This window comes from Nuphar pumila, chromosome 9 (genome assembly GCF_984573655.1).
Source record: "Nuphar pumila chromosome 9, dmNupPumi1.hap1.1, whole genome shotgun sequence".
In the NCBI taxonomy this organism is placed as follows: Eukaryota; Viridiplantae; Streptophyta; class Magnoliopsida; order Nymphaeales; family Nymphaeaceae; genus Nuphar; species Nuphar pumila.
In genome coordinates, this window is record NC_143257.1 from 15,787,669 (window position 1) to 15,806,762 (window position 19,094).

Here is a 19,094-nt window from a genome sequence, read left to right on the forward strand (position 1 = left end):
TTTGAAAATATCGAAATAAAGACTGAAAATGGCTTTGAAAAGGAGTTGAAATCAAGAGACGAAATTCAAAGGTTTTGAAAGCAGAGTCCTAAACGAATTGAAACTCTGGACTAGAGTCCTGAACCAACTAGGACTCTGAGATTTTAGATTTTTGAAAGCCAAATGAAGAAGTTTTTAAAATATTTTATCAGAATTGGTAAAAATAAGTCAGAAAATGCAGTCAGGGTTAGAGTCCTAACTCAATCGAAACTCTAAAATAGAGACCTGAATCAATTGGAACTTTGCTAAATGGACTAATTTGTGAAAACAAGTAGAGAAAATGAAAATGAAAATAGAAACAATAATCAGGATGGAGTCCTGATCAGACTAAAACTCTAGATTTTTGGTATTTTTTTTTAAAACTGATGAAAGAATTTTCGAAAACCAGTGAAAACAGCAACGAGCAGTGAGATCAAAACAGAGTTCTGATTCAACCGGGACTCTGAGGATAGAGTCCTAATTCGACTAGGAATCTTAAAATTTTGGATTTTCTGAGAAAACAAATGAGATGATTTTAGAAAACAAGTGAAAATAAGATAGAAATTGAAATCAGGTTCATAGTCCTGACCTGACTAGGACTCCAAAGAAGTGTCCTAATTCGACTAGAACTCTGATAATTTTTTATTTTCTATAAAACAAAAGATGAGATTTTGAAAAGAACTTTTGAAAACAAGTGAGAATGAAGTAAGAAAATGAACTCAGGATAGAGTCTTGATTTGATTAGGACTCTGGGATAGAGTCCCAAAATTTTGAAACTCTGTGATAAAAGTGTAACAATTTTGGTTTCTAAAGAGATAAATGAAGAGATTTTCAAAAAATTCTGTTAAAATTGAAGTCAGGTTCAGATTCTTGATCCAACTAGGACTCTTTGAATAGAGTCTTGATTCAACCAAAACTCTAAGTTTTTTACTCATTTTGAAAGATTTTGAAGAATTTGATTGAAAACAAGTAAAAATAACAATGAAAGATAGAGTCCTAATCCGACTGAAACTGTAAAAAAGAATCCTAATCTGACTAAGACACTGAAATTTTTTAAGCCAAAACGAAAGAATTTGAAAAAAAAAAATTATCAAAACAGATAGAAATGGCAGTAAAACGTAGAGTCCTGATCCGACTGAGATTCTGAAAAAGAGTCCTAATCCTAATGGGACTCTAAAATTTTGGCTATTCTGAAAGTCAGATGAGAAGGTTTTTGAAAACAGGTGAAGAAAAGGAGTAAAGAATGAAATCGGGATAGAGTCTTGATTCGATTAGGACTCTGAAAATGAGTCTTAATTCGACTGGGACTCTAAGATTTTGGCCAAAATGAAAGATTTTCTCAAAAATAGGTAAAAATAGAAGTAAAAGGCAAAGTCCTGATCCGACGGGGACTCTGAAAAAAGAGTCATGTTTGAACTAGAACTTTGAGATTTTGGCCAAAATGTCAGAAATGAACAGGGGATGAGATCACCTCTGATTTAAAATCAAAATAGAGTTTTAAAAGGTTTAAAAAGATTAAAAGACAGAGTCCTGATCCAACTAGGACTCTAAGATTTTTGATAAATTTGATAAATTAAAGAATCCAGAAGGGACGCCACCTAGATGGGTCTCACCTGAGGATTGAAATTAGTTAAAAATTGGCTTTAAAACAAATCTAGATTGTTTTTCTGAAGACAATAAGATCCTGGGGGTTAACAAATGAAAAATGTCAGTTCAAAACCTGGTTTTGAAATTGATTTTGAAAGAAAAGTTTTAAAACTCAAATCTGGATTCAAAGATTTTGAAAAACAGGAGTGTTGGATCTCGAAAATGAGATGCAATGCCATGAAATGATATGCCAAATGCATGCAGTGACATGCAATGACACATGAAATGTAAGCCCTGTATGAGAGACTTGGAATCCCGAACCTCTGGTAGAGACAAAGAATTTGAAGACCCTCATCTGAGGATGGGAACTGACAATTGAAATTGAGTCAAAATAAGGATTGAATCCAAAACATTCAAATTTGAAGCAGAATTTGGGCTCTAAATAGCCCTGGCTCAGATGTCGATCAACTGGATCCCTGAAGGGTTTAGAGAGCAGGTCCTAGTGATGAGCGGTAGGTGTTTGTGAATGAGAGTGAAAATTTGGGGTGTTTACAGATGCCCCTCTTTGCTACTAAGCCGCTTTAGGGCCAAGCTTAGTGGCAAAGAAAAACACACCAAATTCAGACTATAAAAAAAAATGCCCCAGTTAGAAGAAACTTACTGAGTATGAAAGAATTAGCTCGGGTGATAGTGGTAGGTATGAGATGGTGAATAAAGAAGAAAATTCACCTCATCAAAATGAGGCTCAGGCTTAGCCCTTAACCTGGATGGGACGATACCTCATGAAAAAACGAGGTTCAGGCTTGACCCTTAACCTGAAAGGGGATGATACCTCATGGAAAAACAAGGTTCAGGCTTGACCCTTAACCTGAAAGGGACGATACCTCATAGAAAAATGAGGTTCAGGCTTAACCCTTAATCTGAAGGGGACAATACCTCATGGAAAAATGAGGTTCAGGCTTAACCCTTAACTTGAAATGGATGGTACCTCATGGTAAAATGTGCTTCAGGCTTAACCTTTAACATGAAGAGGCGGCGAAATCCTCGAAAGAATAAACCATGATGCGACCTTCGAATTTTGCACAATAAATCTGAGAGGGGTTTGCAAAAGGAAGACAGAGGGTTCCCTAAAGCTTGAAAAGGGATTGATCTTGGGCGTCTCATTGCTGAGATTGAATGGCTTTTAAAACAGATGACCTTTCACAGAAACAATTCAGGTTTAACCCTTACCCTGAATGGGAATTGTCTATGGTGAGACAGTGGGGAACACAAGGAAGTGTGCGAATCTAAGAGCCCAGGCGCTCAGATCAAAACAAGAAGGGAAGGATCTTGAAAACTCCCGTTATCAAGTCCTAAAAAGAGATAAAAATAATGGCAGGATATATCAAAATAGACATCAAGCTCTCACTTCATGTCAGGATAACTTGAAAAGATCGCCAATAAGATTAAAATTATAGTTGGTTCAAGATAATTGAAAATAAGTACATTTATATGGAAATATTCCCTTTTCTACCTTAAGTATTGCATCCAACTGGGCTAGCTCCGTAGAATCTAGGATCAAAATCAAATTATTCCTGTTGAGTTTCTTCAAGGAAGCTATCCATTTCCTTGATATGAAAAGAAAGAAATTTGTTCTTGATATCGTAAAAGCGATTAATGAAAATGATATTGATAAAAGAATTTCACATGAATAAAGGTGATTCTTAGCAGTTTTGGCAGTTTGATATCTGGGGTTTATTCATGATGATCTTTTTGTGCTCTTTTGAGACATAAAGAATGAGTTTTTTCTGGGGTTTGGAGAGATTTTTATCACAGCAGCCTTCAACTTAACCGTGTTTTGATTTTCTCTGGAAGGACATGTCACAAACTCTTTCAACTTGGAGATGTTTCACATCTTCTTTAGTCCCAAGAATTATATTAAGGATGTTGTCTCTTTTAATTGAAGTATCTTGGTAATCTTTTGTGCTCTTTTGAGACATGAAAAGTGAGTTTCTTGGGATTGGTTGAGAATCTCATCACATTAGCCTTCAACTTAGCTGTGTTTTGATTTTCTTAGGAGGGACACGCCACAAGCTCCTTCAACTTGAAGATATTTTGCATCCTCTTTATTTCCAAGAATCGAAGTGATAGAATGATCTCTTTGGTTTCAAGTCACTTTATGATAACAGTGATTAAATATCTTTTAGGGATTGTCGGGAGGTTTATCACACCCGCCTTCAACTTGACGATGATTTAAACTTTCCCTGGAAGGACACGTCGCATACTCCTTCAACTCGAAGATGATCTGAGTCTTCTTTGGCCCCGAGGGTCTAACTCATCCATCAACCTTCAACTTCACGATGATTAAGAGATTCTTTTTGCAGATAGTTGATTGTAGCTTGATTGATTAAAGAGATATTGAGATTGAGTGAATTCTTTTTATATCGCCCAGGATATTTTCATTGCCTTATTACCAGAAGAATGATCTTTAAAAATGTGCCATAGCTATGATCAATATCAATTCACTTATACTTTTCAACTTCATGGAATTTTTCCTTTGTCGGTCATATTGAGGATTTTCTTCATCTTTTTGGTCGACCAAGAGAAAAGCTTGAATTTTGAATCTTTCTTCACAAAAGCTTTGTCGTTTTGGAAGGAATACTGAAAGTAATATAAGTAAATGTTTGTGCAATAAAGATTTTGAGATCAACAACTATTTTGATAACAAATTGGCAAAGTATTCTTGGAATCCTTGGTGAAAGAAATCGCTTGAGGTCTAAATGATATATCTGTGGCTAGATTCTCCTCTCCTTTCCCCAAAAGAGAGACTCAGGCTTGACCCTTACCTCAATGGGTAATAAAAGATACTCCTCTCTTCTCTGAAGAAGAGGTGTTTGCAAAATAAACTTTCGAAGATAAATAAAGTTTTTGTCAAAACTCCCTATCTCTAGGCTTCTCTTATGGAAAGGTGGTCGATGACAAAGATTAAGAAGGATATCATAGAGTAGCGAGTCCATCACACTCTCCCTGGAAAAAGGGTCCTCAATGATGAGTGGCCTAACAAAAGACATTGAGGGTCACAAGGAGAATGAGCTTCCGTTGAAACTCTCCCTGGAAAAAGGGTTCTTTGTGTGATAATAAAGATTGTTTTGCAAACTGTTCATGAAGCACGAGTTCCTTCAAACTCTCCCTAAAAGGAGTTCAATGAACGAACAATAAAGACATGCAAAAGGAGCAAGCTCCCTCAAACTCTCTCTGGAAAAAGGGTCCCTCGCAAGAGAAAAGATTAATAATTGATTTTGAGCTAATTGGCAGATGAGTTTGACACAAAGGTCGAATCTTGAAAGACCATGATTGACGGATGTGACCCAAAGGTCAAAAAAGTGCGACTGACTTTGATAGAATTGATAACCCAAAGGTTTGCTTGATATAAATTGATGACCAAGAAACCTGGAAATGATTGACTGGAGTGACCCGAGGGTCTGATAAAAATCGTTTGGCTGATAGATCTGAAGGTTGGCATTGAGCCTGAACCCTAATGCGGGATTAGTATTTGGATTGTGATCAGTATGAAAATTGGATTTTAAAGAAACACCAACAGACACTGGGTTTTAAAAACAAAGTACCAACACAAGCACTGGATTTTGAAAAAAAAGTACCAACACTGGGTTTTGAAAATAAAGTACCAGCACAAGCATTGGGTTTTGAAAATAAAGTATCAATACACGCACTGGATTTTGAAAACAAAGTACCAACATGGGCACTGGGTTTTAAAAATAAAGTACTAGCACGAGCATTGGGTTTTGAAAACAAAGCATCGGCATGAACACTGGATTTTGAAGATAAAGTACCAACACTGGATTTTGAAAACAAAGTACCAGCACGAGCATTGGGTTTTGAACACAAAGTACCAGCACGAGCACTGGATTTTGAAAACAAAATACCAGCACGAGCACTGGATTTTGAAAGAAACGATGTGAGGTTAGATTTTGTAAAAGGACCAATTTAGAAATTGAATTTGACCAGACCAGCGTGAAACTGGGTTCGGCAGAAAGATTCGAATCAGAATTCAAATCTTCAAGGGAAAATTAGATGAATTGCATTTTAAAAGAAAATTCGAGTCGAAACTTGGATCTTCTAGACCAATTACAAAATTTGCAGGAGAGTTCGGGTAGAAGTTTGAATCTCTTAAGGGAAATCTAGACAAATTGGATTTGAAAGAAAATTTGAGTCGAAACTCTGATTTTATAGACCAATTCTGACATTTGAATTGGATTTGGAAGAAAATTTGAGTCGAAACTTGGATCTTCTAGACCAATTCTGGAATCTGAAGGAAGAAAAACTTGATAAGTGTAAAGATGACATCTTGGACTAGTTCAACTAGTAAGGAACTGGATCTTGGACTAGTTCAACCAATAAACATAGGATTTTGAAAAAGTACCAGCACGAGCACTGGATTTTGAAAAATTGCTAGTACAAGCACTAGATTTTGAAAAATTGCCAGTACGAGCACTGAAAAATTGCTAGTACAAGCACTAGATTTTGAAAAATTACCAGTACGAGCACTGGATTTTAAAAGATTACCAGTACAAGCACTAGATTTTGAAAGATTACCAGCACGAGCACTAGATTTTGAAAGATTACCAGCACGAGCACTGGGTTTTAAAAAATTACCAATACGAGCACTGGATTTTGAAACATTACCAGCATGAGCACTGGATTTTGAAAGATTACTAGCACAAGCACTAGATTTTGAAAGATTACCAGCACGAGCACTGAATTTGGAAAAATTACCAGCACGAGCACTGGATTTTGAAAAATTACCAACACAAACACTGGATTTTTGGAAAATTACCAGCACGAACACTGGATTTTGAAAAATTATCAGCACTAACACTGGATTTTGAAAAGTTACCAGCATGAATACTGGATTTTGGAAAATTACCAGCACGAACACTAGATTTTGGAAAATCACCAACACAAACACTGAAAAGTACCAGCACGAACACTGGGTTTTGGAAAAGTCCGACCAGTGAAAACCGGATTTAGGGGGTTTGACCAGTAAAACTAAATTTATTGAGTTCGACCAATAAAAACCGGATTTAGAGAGTTCGACCAGTAAAAATCAAATTTAGGAAGTTTGACCAGTAAAAACTGGATTCAGAAAGTTCGACCAGTAAGAACTGGATTTAGGAAGTTTGACCAGTAAGAACTGGATTTAGGAAGTTCGACAAGAAAAAACTGAATTTAGGAAGTTTGACTAGTAAAAACTGGATTGAGAAGGTTCGACTAGTGAAAATTGAATTTAGAGAGTTCAACCAGTAGGAACTGGATTCAGAAAGTTCGACCAATGAAAACCGAATTTAGGAAGTTCGACTAGTAAAAACTGGATTTAGGAAGTTCGACCAGTAAAAACTGGATTCAGAAGGTTCAACCAGTGATAACCAGATTTAGAGAGTTCGACCAGTAGGAACTGGATTCAGGAAGTTCGACCAGTAAAAACTGGATTCAGAAAGTTTGACCAGTAAAAACCGAATTTAGGAAGTTTGACCAGTAAGAACTGGATTCAAAAGGTTCGACCAGTGAAAACCAGATTTATAGAGTTCGACCAGTAAAAATTGGATTCCGAAGGTTCGACCAATGAAAAAAGGATTTAAGGGGTTCGACCAGTGAAAACTGGATTTAAGGGGTTCGACCAGTGAAAACTAGATTTAGGAAGAAGGCTTAACTCAAAGATGGATTTTGGCAAGATTGGCGAAAATGGTTTTGATAAAAGACTTGACCCGAAAGTCGAATTGAGAAAATACTGGTGTTTTAAAAAGTGCTTGTTGATTTATGATGAGAGATTTTCAATCTTCACCCTCACGTGACTTGGACAACTGTCGTCTCAGGATTTATCCCTTATCCTGAATGGGTAATGAATCGATGCAGATACAAATGCAAATGAATGCAAATGGATGGTAAAAGATTTTGTTTGATCTTGCCTACATATAGAATGTTTTGAAGTAAAGACAAATTTTAAAAAAAAATGCTCCAGTATAACTGAGGAGTAAGATAAAGGATAAATACTTGATATCTGAAAAACACTCTCTAAGGATAACAAAGCGACTGATTTATTGGTTGTTGGGAGGTACTCTGAAAGAGGTCACTCCTCACAAAATGATATTTTTTAAAGAAGAAGAAATAAAGAAGATGGTGCCAAGCTATTAGGAAGATTGATAATTTTATTGATGAAAGATATGGGACCACGTCGTCCCTACAAAATGACAAAAGCAAAATGAAAGAATGAGAAAGTGTTGGCCATGTTGCTCTTAGGGTGATGATGAGCTAGCCGTTTTATCCTCTTTTTTGCCTTCCACAAGAAGACTTTTATCGATATAGTCTTGAATAATATTCCTAAGAACGAAGCAGTACTCTGTATCATTCCCCATTGCAGAATTGATCTTTAAATCTTCCCCTAATGATAGGAGGATCATCGACTCTTAGGAGCTTAATCATCTCCTTGGCCAACATATACTCAAGGATTTCTTCACGCGACTGATCTAGGAAAGTAAAGTCACGTTTAAAACTCCAGTTGTTGTGCTTCAGCTTTTCTTGAGTTTTTGATTTCTGATGAGAGCTTGACTAGAGAGGCTCGTTGTTTTGCTTAAAGATATCGTTGTTTTTGCTTTCCTTGTCGCTTCTAGCAGTATTCATGGTGACGGGTGTCTTTTTTTTGGTGTCTTAATAGCTCTTTAAGAGAATAAGGCTCTCATATACACCATTCTCCATCCCCATTTCGAGCCACTCTGCTCGTTTTGTTAATTTAATAAAAGATCTCGATGGGGAGGTAGAGATCTGTCCTTTTAGGGGTTGTGAGAAATTATTCAAGATCACTGACAGTGCATGCCCTTTTGATATTGGATCTCTCATTTTGTTGCAGGTGGATCTCCACCTATGAATAAAGTCCTTGGCCTTTTCGTCCTCTTTCTGCTTGAGGTTGCAGAGATGGCTGAGGGTTGGTAAGGCTTCAGTATTGAATAGAAACCGCTCAATGAAAAGATTGACCACCTTATTGAATTCCTTCAACTCGATGGGATTAATATGTTTTGAATACCACTTGGTTGCGATACCCTCCAGACTGCGAGGGAAGCAAAGGAATAAAGCTCGATTGTCCCTTTTGAGCTTAGAACGCTCCGTGAAGAACATGGCGAGATGCGCTTTAGGGTTGCCAGAACCATCAAACTTGATGAACTTCCTGGGGAGATTGCCGAGACTGTCATCCCCATCTAGACCGTTATAAAAGTCTTCACTTGTGAAGACCCTTTTTCCCTTGTCACGGGCCTGCAGATCCTTGACTATTTTGACTGCATCTTTGAGTTGTGTCTGATCTGTATCATCCACTGACCGATCCTTTAGCTTATTGGCTGACCCTTTCCCCTGAGTCAACTTCTGAAAGGCTTGTTGAGCCTCATACTCTTCATTAGTGTCACTCGATGACTCAACTTCATCAGAGGTGTCCTCGTGATGACTCAACTTCATCAGAGGTATCCTCGTGATGACTCTGCTTTTTGGAGATCCTCACATGTTTCTTCATTGCTCGACCCTTGACCTTTTTCTTACTATGAGATTTTCCCTGGCTAGCCTCTATTTGTTCAGATAGCATTCTGTTCATCATTCTCTGAAATAGCGAGTACATCTGAGGGTCAATGTCATCATTGGTCTGCTGACTTTGGTTTTCGGTAGATCGTGGAGAGGCCATTTCCTGTTCAGGAGCTGATGAGTAACTGATATGTTGGATGGGTGTGGTTTTCCTGCCGGGCCTTGCATGAACTATGTAAGATTGCAAGTGCTCTCTGCTGAATAAAATTGACAATTAGATTTGAAGAATGGCTTGCGGATAAAACAAATAGGGGAGAAATATTTGATGAGAGTTGGGTTGACAATTTGAAGGATATCTCATTACCAGGGATTGGGTCATCACTGGAATCACGACAATTGCATTGTTATTCTTTGTAAAAGAGAAAACAATTAGAACATGCCTTGTTACCTAGGCGAGGTTGTCAAACCATAAAAAAGATTAATTGTGGAAGAAGAATGATTTTATTAATAATAGACTTGATAGAGAGGGGGACGGACAAACAATTTGCCATCACTCATGATAATTGGAAGACACTTGAGGACCAGGAAAAACAGTGAGAGTAACAAAAGAATCTCAGTTGTGCTTGGCGGAATGGTATGTTCCGGACCACTAAGCAGACTTTAGATCAAACTCTGGCACAATGCCTGACAATAATCGAGCTTCAATGTGCTTTTGTCTCTATGAGAACTGTCTGACACATCGCTCTGACTAATAATAAACTAAGAAGAAAGGTCTGAGTAACTTGAATCGCTTGCCATATGCATAGGTGTATCGAGGGTGTGACTCCTGACTGTCGAAGTAATCCCACACAACTTCTTCATGGAGGTTCTCAATCAAGAATCAGTACCAAGAGGTGGGTAATGGTTTCTTGTTGTTGTATCTGAATGAGCTGGCTCGAGATGGCACATGCTGGAGAAACCAGGACTGTAATGCGTAGATGCACCATTCTACTAAGATAGAATCTTTAAGCACAAAACAGGTCAATCCACGGTATAAGAAGGAGAGTGCGGCTATGGCAATCGAGAGACGGTTGGTCTGTCAACATCTTCATCTTCGCAGAGGTTGCACTATTCTGATATCAACGTAGTTTTGTCCATCCTGAAAGAAGGCTAGCCCTACGGTGCACAAGATCATTGCATGTTGAATCCTTTCTCGCGCTGCTCAGGATAAGGAATCTACTTCTGTAAATGCTCCATATTGTTGGTAAAACTCAAACAGATCAACATATTGGCTCTCATATGCCGCTATCAATGGCCAGGATCTGCGTCCAGTCATACGGGCTAAAGCATTTCGTGGGTTGAGTCCCTTGACATTGATCAAAAATTGTTGCTCTATGGGGTCAATAGGCTAACCAGCTGGTTCAGGTCTACCCGTAATATCTGAAAATTTGTCCAGTAGTAGTCATCTCCCCCCATGGGAACCAAAAGGTACAAGTATGCGAATTTCACCGCTCTGGTAAGGCTTGAATCAAGTTGTCGTTAATGATCTATTATCCCACGGTTGATGTCAGTTCCAATCCGCAGTCACTCAGATGGTTCGAGAACATACGAGAGAAGTTCTTGAGCCAAGAATAGTACCATCAGAGAATGAAAGGTTCGGTGTTCAGAGTTTGATAATCAAAGAGACCTTGTCGCACCCCATAGGAGATATGGCCTTCAGGAAAAATTGAATCAAGTTGACTGGATGCCATTGGGATAGACTGAAAAATAAAGAGGAAATCGGGACAAGACTTGAGGAAAATACATGATTTTTGAAAAAAATGCAAGCAGGATAAAAAACAAAGCTGAAACTTCGAGATCCAGAGCAAAGGAAGAATGAAAATCACCTGGAGTTTTGAAAAAAAAGAGGATTTCGAAAATCGTTCAGGGTTTAAGAAGATCTTTGTATAAATAAAGGGAATATGAGAAAATAAGGGTTTCTAAAAATTGTCCAGTATTTTTAGAAAAATTATGGAAAAGGTGAGAGAATAAAGGGAAATAACCAAAATACATTCAATCACATCCTGCACAAACAAGTATGCACATACAACATTCCCTAAAAGCTGACTCTAAATGCACAAGTTTTGAAATGGTTGTAGTACCTTAATCCTAACTCTAAGATTTAGATCATTTATATTCAATCATGCTACGCCGATATACTCAAGCCGAGGCTCGATGTACGTAGCATAAAATTAATTTCTTTGGTTCTAGGTTCATGTTTTCCAACATCTTTGAGCGTCTGCCGATATACTTTGGACTATGGCCCTTGGTACGTGGTAGGGGGTTTAACCCAAATAGGTGGCCCAGTTGTGAGGCTTTGTCTCGAACTATAGTTTTGGAAGAAAGCCCAACAACGTGAAGACCAGGTAAAGATAGGTGGGGTTGTTTCTAAAATATAATCAACATGCAAGAAAACAAAAGGCTCTAAGACCTAAAGAAGTAGAAATTTGAAAAACTTTAAGAAGCAAACATTGTTTTCAATCAGATCCTAGATTGAGGAGGATTGTATTTGACCTAAGTCTAGGTGAACATGAATAGTGCCTCCTCAATTGGTCCTACCAAATCATGCCTAAGTCTACATGCAATCCATGTGAGTTGGGTTTGATTCTAGGTTCCTATGTTCACATGATATCATGAAATAAAAGCTGACATTTACAAAACACAATTTTGACAAGTTGAATAGAGCAAAGCATTAGATTGATCAGGCAAAGACAGGTCCCATCACGGTCGTTAAACCTGTTATCATTGCAGAATTTTACTTTTTGTAAGTCAAACTGACCTTTGAAAAAGATTTTGAAAATAACTCACCTCTGTTTTAAAATGTGGAAAAATTCTGTAGAATGGGACTCGCCTGTCGGTACGAGGTTCAACCGTTCTTGGCACATTTACCAGGGGTAATTGAACCAAGGATCAATCATGTGCTTTGTCTTATTCAACTTGTCTAAATCGATGTTCTATTTCCTAAATGCACAAAGAATCAAGCATGTGCTATGAATTTCAGAAAATACAGATTTAAAAACAAGATATATGCTTCAAAGATTTGAAATATTTAAGAAATCCTTGGAAAAGATAACACTTTGAAAATCGTGAGCCTTGTTGAGAGAATATTTTTGAAGAAAAAAAGAAGATTGATTTCTGAAGAAATCTTAAAGTTTTGAAGAAATCGATTTCTGATAAAACTCAAGATGACTTGAAGAAAGTGGATTTCTCTATATTTGAACTTTGAAATTGAGAATATAACTTGAAAAATCATGATTTGATCTTGAGAAATACGTGAAACATCCTTAAAAAAACAAGGGTTTTTTAGAAAATCGATTTTGAGGGAAATCGGGGCAAATTTAAAGAAAATCAATTTTCTGAAATAAAGTTGAGAAATAAATCAAAAGAAGGGGGCGTATAGCCCTGTGAAATACTTTCATGATGCAATATAAACCTAGAGGATGCATGAATGTAATTTGTCAAAGATATTTTCTGAAGAAGCTTTGAGAAATCATTGATAAAAGTATTTTTGTGCCTTATAGAACTTAGATGAAGTAAAATCGCCTCATATCCCTGACTATGGCCACATATATGGTTTGAATATATCTCATTTGATTCTAAAAGGAGAAAAAATATTTATAAAGGATTGAAATATGCAATGGTTTTTTAAGATAGCCTAAGAATGTAGGCTGATTGTGGCTTAAAAGAAGATGACAAATCTAGATTTCGTTCGTATTCTGACTATGGCCACAAATACAAACTCAATCGAGTTTACCAACTCCCTAGAAGCTAGTGCATGTGTCATTCGTGTAGACCATGGTGAATTTGAATATGCATGAATCATCATTCATCACACATTGACATTATTATAAAATTAAACTATATGCACATGCAAACCCAAATCTAAGCAGGAAAAGTAAATTCTTATTCTAAATTTATAATTAATTTATATCACTAATTAAATTAAAATAAAAGAAAATAAAAGAAATATAGCCTTGAATATCCCTGCAAAACTAGAAAACTTGTTGGTGAAAATATGTTGGCTTTTCTCGATTTATCCAGTAATATTTGGAAACTACTGGATTTATCCAGAGATAAGCATTTTCCATGATTCCCTGAGATAAACATAATAAAATATGATGTAAACTTGAAGAAATAATAAAAATAAATAACTTTAAAATTTGGAAATTTGGGAAAATTGACAAAAATACCCCTGAAAACAAAACTATCGCCTTGAAATGAGGGTTTTCAAAAAATATTTTGGTAAAATTTTGGATTTAAGGTTCAAAAAGACTCAAATCAGTACCAAATTGAATCTGAGGTGTCCTAGCATGATTTTAAACATGAACAAACCCTAAAATTATGAACTTTTATGAAAAAATTTAAAAATAACACAAAATCATGATTTTTTGCTTGGATCGGGACTCCGCAGGCATCCTGTTTTCATATTTTCATCAAATGGCCTATCAAATGAATTCAAAAATTAATCAAAACTGGCATGGACAGTTATCATAACCCTAAAATTGAGATAAAATAAAAAAGATTTATTTTTGACATGATTTTAATATGAATATTGCACAATAACTCTAAAATATGTGATTTTTACCCACGGGCACGTACCTATCACAGTGTCAGACTCGAATCAAGGATCAAATCACCATAGGAATTCATAAAATTTTACAGAGAGATACTAGACAAAAACAGAGATTTCCCTATTTACATATTGAAAAGATCATCTTCGGTTAAGGAGATATCATTTCAACAATATACGCTTGAATTTAACGAATATAAAATATGTAAAAACAGGTACTTCTGGTTTCAGGTATAGGGAAAAATAGAAAATTTCATCCAACAATTCTGAAATTTTAAAATTGAATATCAGATTAACAGATAAAGATTTTCTTTTTTACAGATCATCAATCGGATCTTTGTAGGGAGATACGATTAACACAAGTTGGTCTAGGTTTTAAATGAAGCATAAAAAGTTCTGATAAATTGATCTTACTTTCTGACAGAGGAAACAGAGTAGACAGAGACAAAAAAATATAAGAAAATTATATCAAATAATAGACACCAACATGAAGTTGCTGAAGTTTACGGATCGTGAATCGGATCTTGGAGGATAGAAATATTGCATCTGCAAGTTATACTTGAATCTCAATAGTGATTACAAGGGTCAGAAATCACGGTTTGACTTTTTATTTTTCTGACAGTGTTTTCAAAACCAAAACCATCTGATTTTTTTACAGAGAGTTATTGACAAATTCGTGAATCTACCATAAAAAAATCAGAATTTTCTAAACAATATTTATACATAAAATAATACAATTGTTACAACTCTACGATCAAAATACATGAATATCCAATAAAACACTAAAAACCCTAATTCAAACATGCAAGTTAATGAAAAAAATATGTAAAAAGCATAACAAAATTGAAATAGATGCTGGAACATATGAAATAAAAATTAATATGATAAGAAAAAAAAATCTAGAGAATCCATGGTTAGATTTGATTTATCCTTTGAAAAGATGGATTTAGCCCATTTATCGGGCAAATCTCATCTTTTATTGGTTAAATACATAAAAAATAGAGTTCTTAACGATTCTAATGGATTAGAATTCTGAAAACACAATGAAACAGAGTTAGATCATCTTCTTGAACCGATTTTGAGGTTCTTGAATGAAAACCATGGTCAAATCCAACATCAAATGGGCGGCAATGGCTAGAATATGAGATAAAACAAAGAAAAACTAAAAAAATAAATAAAAGAGGAAGAGGATTATACCTTGGATGTTGCAGCAACGAGGGAAGCAGATGGGAGGAGAGAGAGTGTCCAAGAAAGAAGAGAACAAAGCCTTGTGGGTTGACCCCCCTTTGGCTTCTATTTATAGAAATAAATTAGGTTTAAAGAGTTTGGAAAAATCCAAACTCTTTTCTTAATTGTAGTTCTTTAGAGGGGGCGGTTTTTGGAGGATTACTAAACTACCCCTAACCCTAACTAGCCTAATTAACATCTAATTAAACTCCTAGTTGACCTAAGAGACCTCCGAATATGGCGCCACCTAGTGTGGGCCCACGTTGGATTTTTAAAAACTCTAATTTTAAAACTTAAAAAACCACTAGTTTAAAAACTAAAATAAAATGGATTTTTGAATTCAATTTGGACTCTTCTAAACCCCTAACTTAACTAAGACACTGACTAACCCTAGTCTAATCCTAACTTTATGAAATGTGGTGTCACCCAGAGTGGGCCCCATTTGATTTTTCAAAAGCGATCTAAAACTTGAAAATGAGAGGTTTTTCAAAAGAGATTTGAAATTAGAATGAGAATTGAAAATTTTTAAAATAACACAGAGTCCTGAATGGATCAAAACTCCTCCAGCTATGACGCCAACTGAGTGGGCCCCACATCGAAGATTTGAAAATATCGAAATAAAGACTGAAAATGGCTTTGAAAAGGAGTTGAAATCAAGAGACGAAATTCAAAGGTTTTGAAAGCAGAGTCCTAAACGAATTGAAACTCTGGACTAGAGTCCTGAACCAACTAGGACTCTGAGATTTTAGATTTTTGAAAGCCAAATGAAGAAGTTTTTGAAAGATTTTATCAGAACTGGTGAAAATAAGTCAGAAAATGCAGTCAGGGTTAGAGTCTTAACTCAATCAAAACTCTGAAATAGAGTCCCGAATCAACTGAAACTCTGCTAAATAAACTAATTTTTGAAAACAAGTGAAGAAAATGAAAATGAGAATAGAAACAATAATCAGGATGGAGTCCTGATCTGATTAGGTCTCTGGATCAGAGTCCTAATCGGACTAAAACTCTAGATTTTTGGTATTTTTTTGAAAACTGATGAAAGAATTTTCGAAAACTAGTGAAAACAACAACGAGTAGTGAGATCAGAACAGAGTTCTGATCCAAGCGGAATTCTGAGGACAGAGTCCTAATTCAACTAGGACTCTTAAAATTTTGGATTTTCTGAGAAAACTAACGAGAAGATTTTGGAAAACAGGTGAAAATAAGATAGAAATTGAAATCAGGTTCAGAGTCCTGACCTGACTAGGACTCTGAAGAAGAGTCCTAATTCGACTAGAACTCTGAGAATTTTTTGTTTTCTATAAAACAAAAATGAGATTTTGAAAAGAACTTTTGAAAACAAGTGAAAATGAAGTAAGAAAATGAACTCAAGATAGAGTCCTGATTCGATTAGGACTCTGGGATAGAGTCCCAAAATTTTGAAACTCTTTGATAAAAGTGTAACAATTTTGGTTTCTGAAGAGATAAATGAAGAGATTTTTGAAAGATTCTCTCAAAATTGAAGTCAGGTTCAGAGTCCTGATCCAACTAGGATTCTTTGAATAGAGTCCTGATTCAACCAAAACTCTGAGTTTTTTACTCCTTTCGAAAGATTTTGAAGAATTTGGTTAAAAATAAGTAAAAATAACAACGAAAGATAGAGTCCTAATCTGACTGAAACTCTGAAAAAGAGTCCTAACCTAACTGAGACTCTGGATTTTTTTGAGTCAAAACGAAAGAATTTGAAATTTTTTTATCAAAACAGATAGAAATGACAGTAAAACATAGAGTCTGAATCCGACTAGGATTCTGAAAAAGAGTCTCAATCCTACTGGGACTCTAAGATTTTGGCTATTCTGAAAGTCAGATGAGAAGGTTTTCAAAAATAGGTGAAGAACATGAGTAAAGGATGAAATCAGGATAGAGTCCTGATTCAATTAGGACTCTGAAAAGGAATCCTAATTCGACTAGGACTCTAAGGTTTTGGCCAAAATAAAAGATTTTGAAAGATTTTCTCAAAAATAGGTAAAAGTAGAAGTAAAAGGTAAAGTCCTGATCCGACTGGGACTCTGAAAAAAAGAGTCATGATCCAAATAGAACTTTGAGATTTTGGTCAAAATGTCAGAAATGAACAGGGGATGAGATCACCTCTGATTTAAAATCAAAATGGAGTTTTGAAAAGGTTTAAAAAGATTAAAAGACAGAGTCCTGATCCAACTAGGACTCTGAGATTTTTGAGAAATTTGATAAATGAAAGAATTCAGAAGGGACACCACCTAGATGGGTCTCACCTGAGGATTGAAATCAGTTAAAAATTGACTTTAAAACAAATCCAGATTGTTTTTCTGAAGAAAATAAGATCCTGGAGGTTAACAAATGAAAAATGTCGATTCAAAACCTAGGTCTTGAAATTAATTTTGAAAGAAAAGTTTTAAAACTCGAATCTGGATTCAATGATTTTGAAAAACAGGAGTACTGGATCTCGAAAATGAGATGCGATGACATGCAATGCCATGAAATGATATGCCAAATGCATGCAGTGACATGCAACGACACATGAAATGTAAACCCTGGATAAGGGACTTGGAATCCTGAACCCTTGGTAGAGACAAAGAATTTGGAGACCCTCATCTTAGGATGGGAACTGACAATTGAAATTGAGCCAAAATAAGGATTGAATCCAAAACATTCAAATTTGAAGCAGAATTTGGGCTCTAAATAGCCCTGGCTCAGATGTCGATCAACTGGTTCCTTCAAGGGTTTAGAGAGAGGGTCCCAGTGACGAGAGGTAGGTGTTTGTGAATGAGAGTGAAAATTTGGGGTGTTAACAACTATGCATCGAGTTGTTATTTACCATGCCAATAAAAGAAAGGATTTATCGTATATGTGTGTTGACGATAGCGATTTACGTGACAACGATTTAATTATATCTACAACGTTGTGAAGCGATTTCAATAGAAATCGCTAAATGAGTAGTGATTGAATACGCAAATTGTCACCGCAAGCGCGCAACAATGTAAATTCTGCATGCACATGTTTTAAAATCATACTATAAATATCTTACTAAATTGACGCTAGAAAACACATAATATCTTATAAATTGATATACATATCGCATAATATATTATAAATCGATACGTCAATTTAGCATAATAGCTTACAAATCGATATTAACAAACAAAATAATATCTCACAAATCGGTAGTATGTTACTATAATCTTGATTTGCGTTACATTGCATATACTGAGTGAATAGACGATATCGGATGGGGTAGAGGCCCTTCCTCGCATCTGTAACCAAGCATTCTTGTCAATAGGTCCCAACGTCTTACAAATATCTTTAATTTTTCGACCGTCGAAAAGCCAACATCCACCTGCAATAACAAAATAACGCCTTAATGGCACTCATGATGATATACATTCTTCAACAATAGCATGATGACATGGAAAGGTACTCACGATGCCTTAATTGCACTTGTTGGAATGTTTGTGCGTCATTTTTTTTTCCATACTACCTAACGAAAATGAAGAAGAAAAGAAGACTGTAAAAAGAGATGGCTGACAAATCCCCTTATGACACCCACCAATGATCGAACCAATCGATCGATTTATAGTTATCTCCACGAGGTAGGAATGAACCCGAGAATGATTTGTAACACATGGCAGGAACGAGAAGGCGGCAATGTGTTGTAACACAAGCTAAAAACCAAGGCAGGAACATGGACTTACAAGAATGTGCAAAGCTATTTACGGGAGGACATTTTTGTCAAATGCATATCTATGTTACAGGAGGACATTTTTGTCAAATGCATATCTATCTTTTTTATATATTATTTTATTATAAAATCATCATGGGTAACATTGGCATATGAATTGTCACGGGTCCCAAGATATCCTTTCGTACACACCGAAACACACGAATTTGTCTTCGGGGGAGAATACACAACACGTCCTGCCAGGTAAAACCCCAGGTAGGGTGGCATATGAATTATCGCGGGTCCCAAGATATTTCTCCGTACACACCGGAACACACAAATTTGTCTTCGAAGGAGAACACACAACACGTCCAGACAGGTAAAACCCCAGGTAGGGTCACTGACACCAGTCATTGTGTCAAGTCAAACCAAGGTTACTGA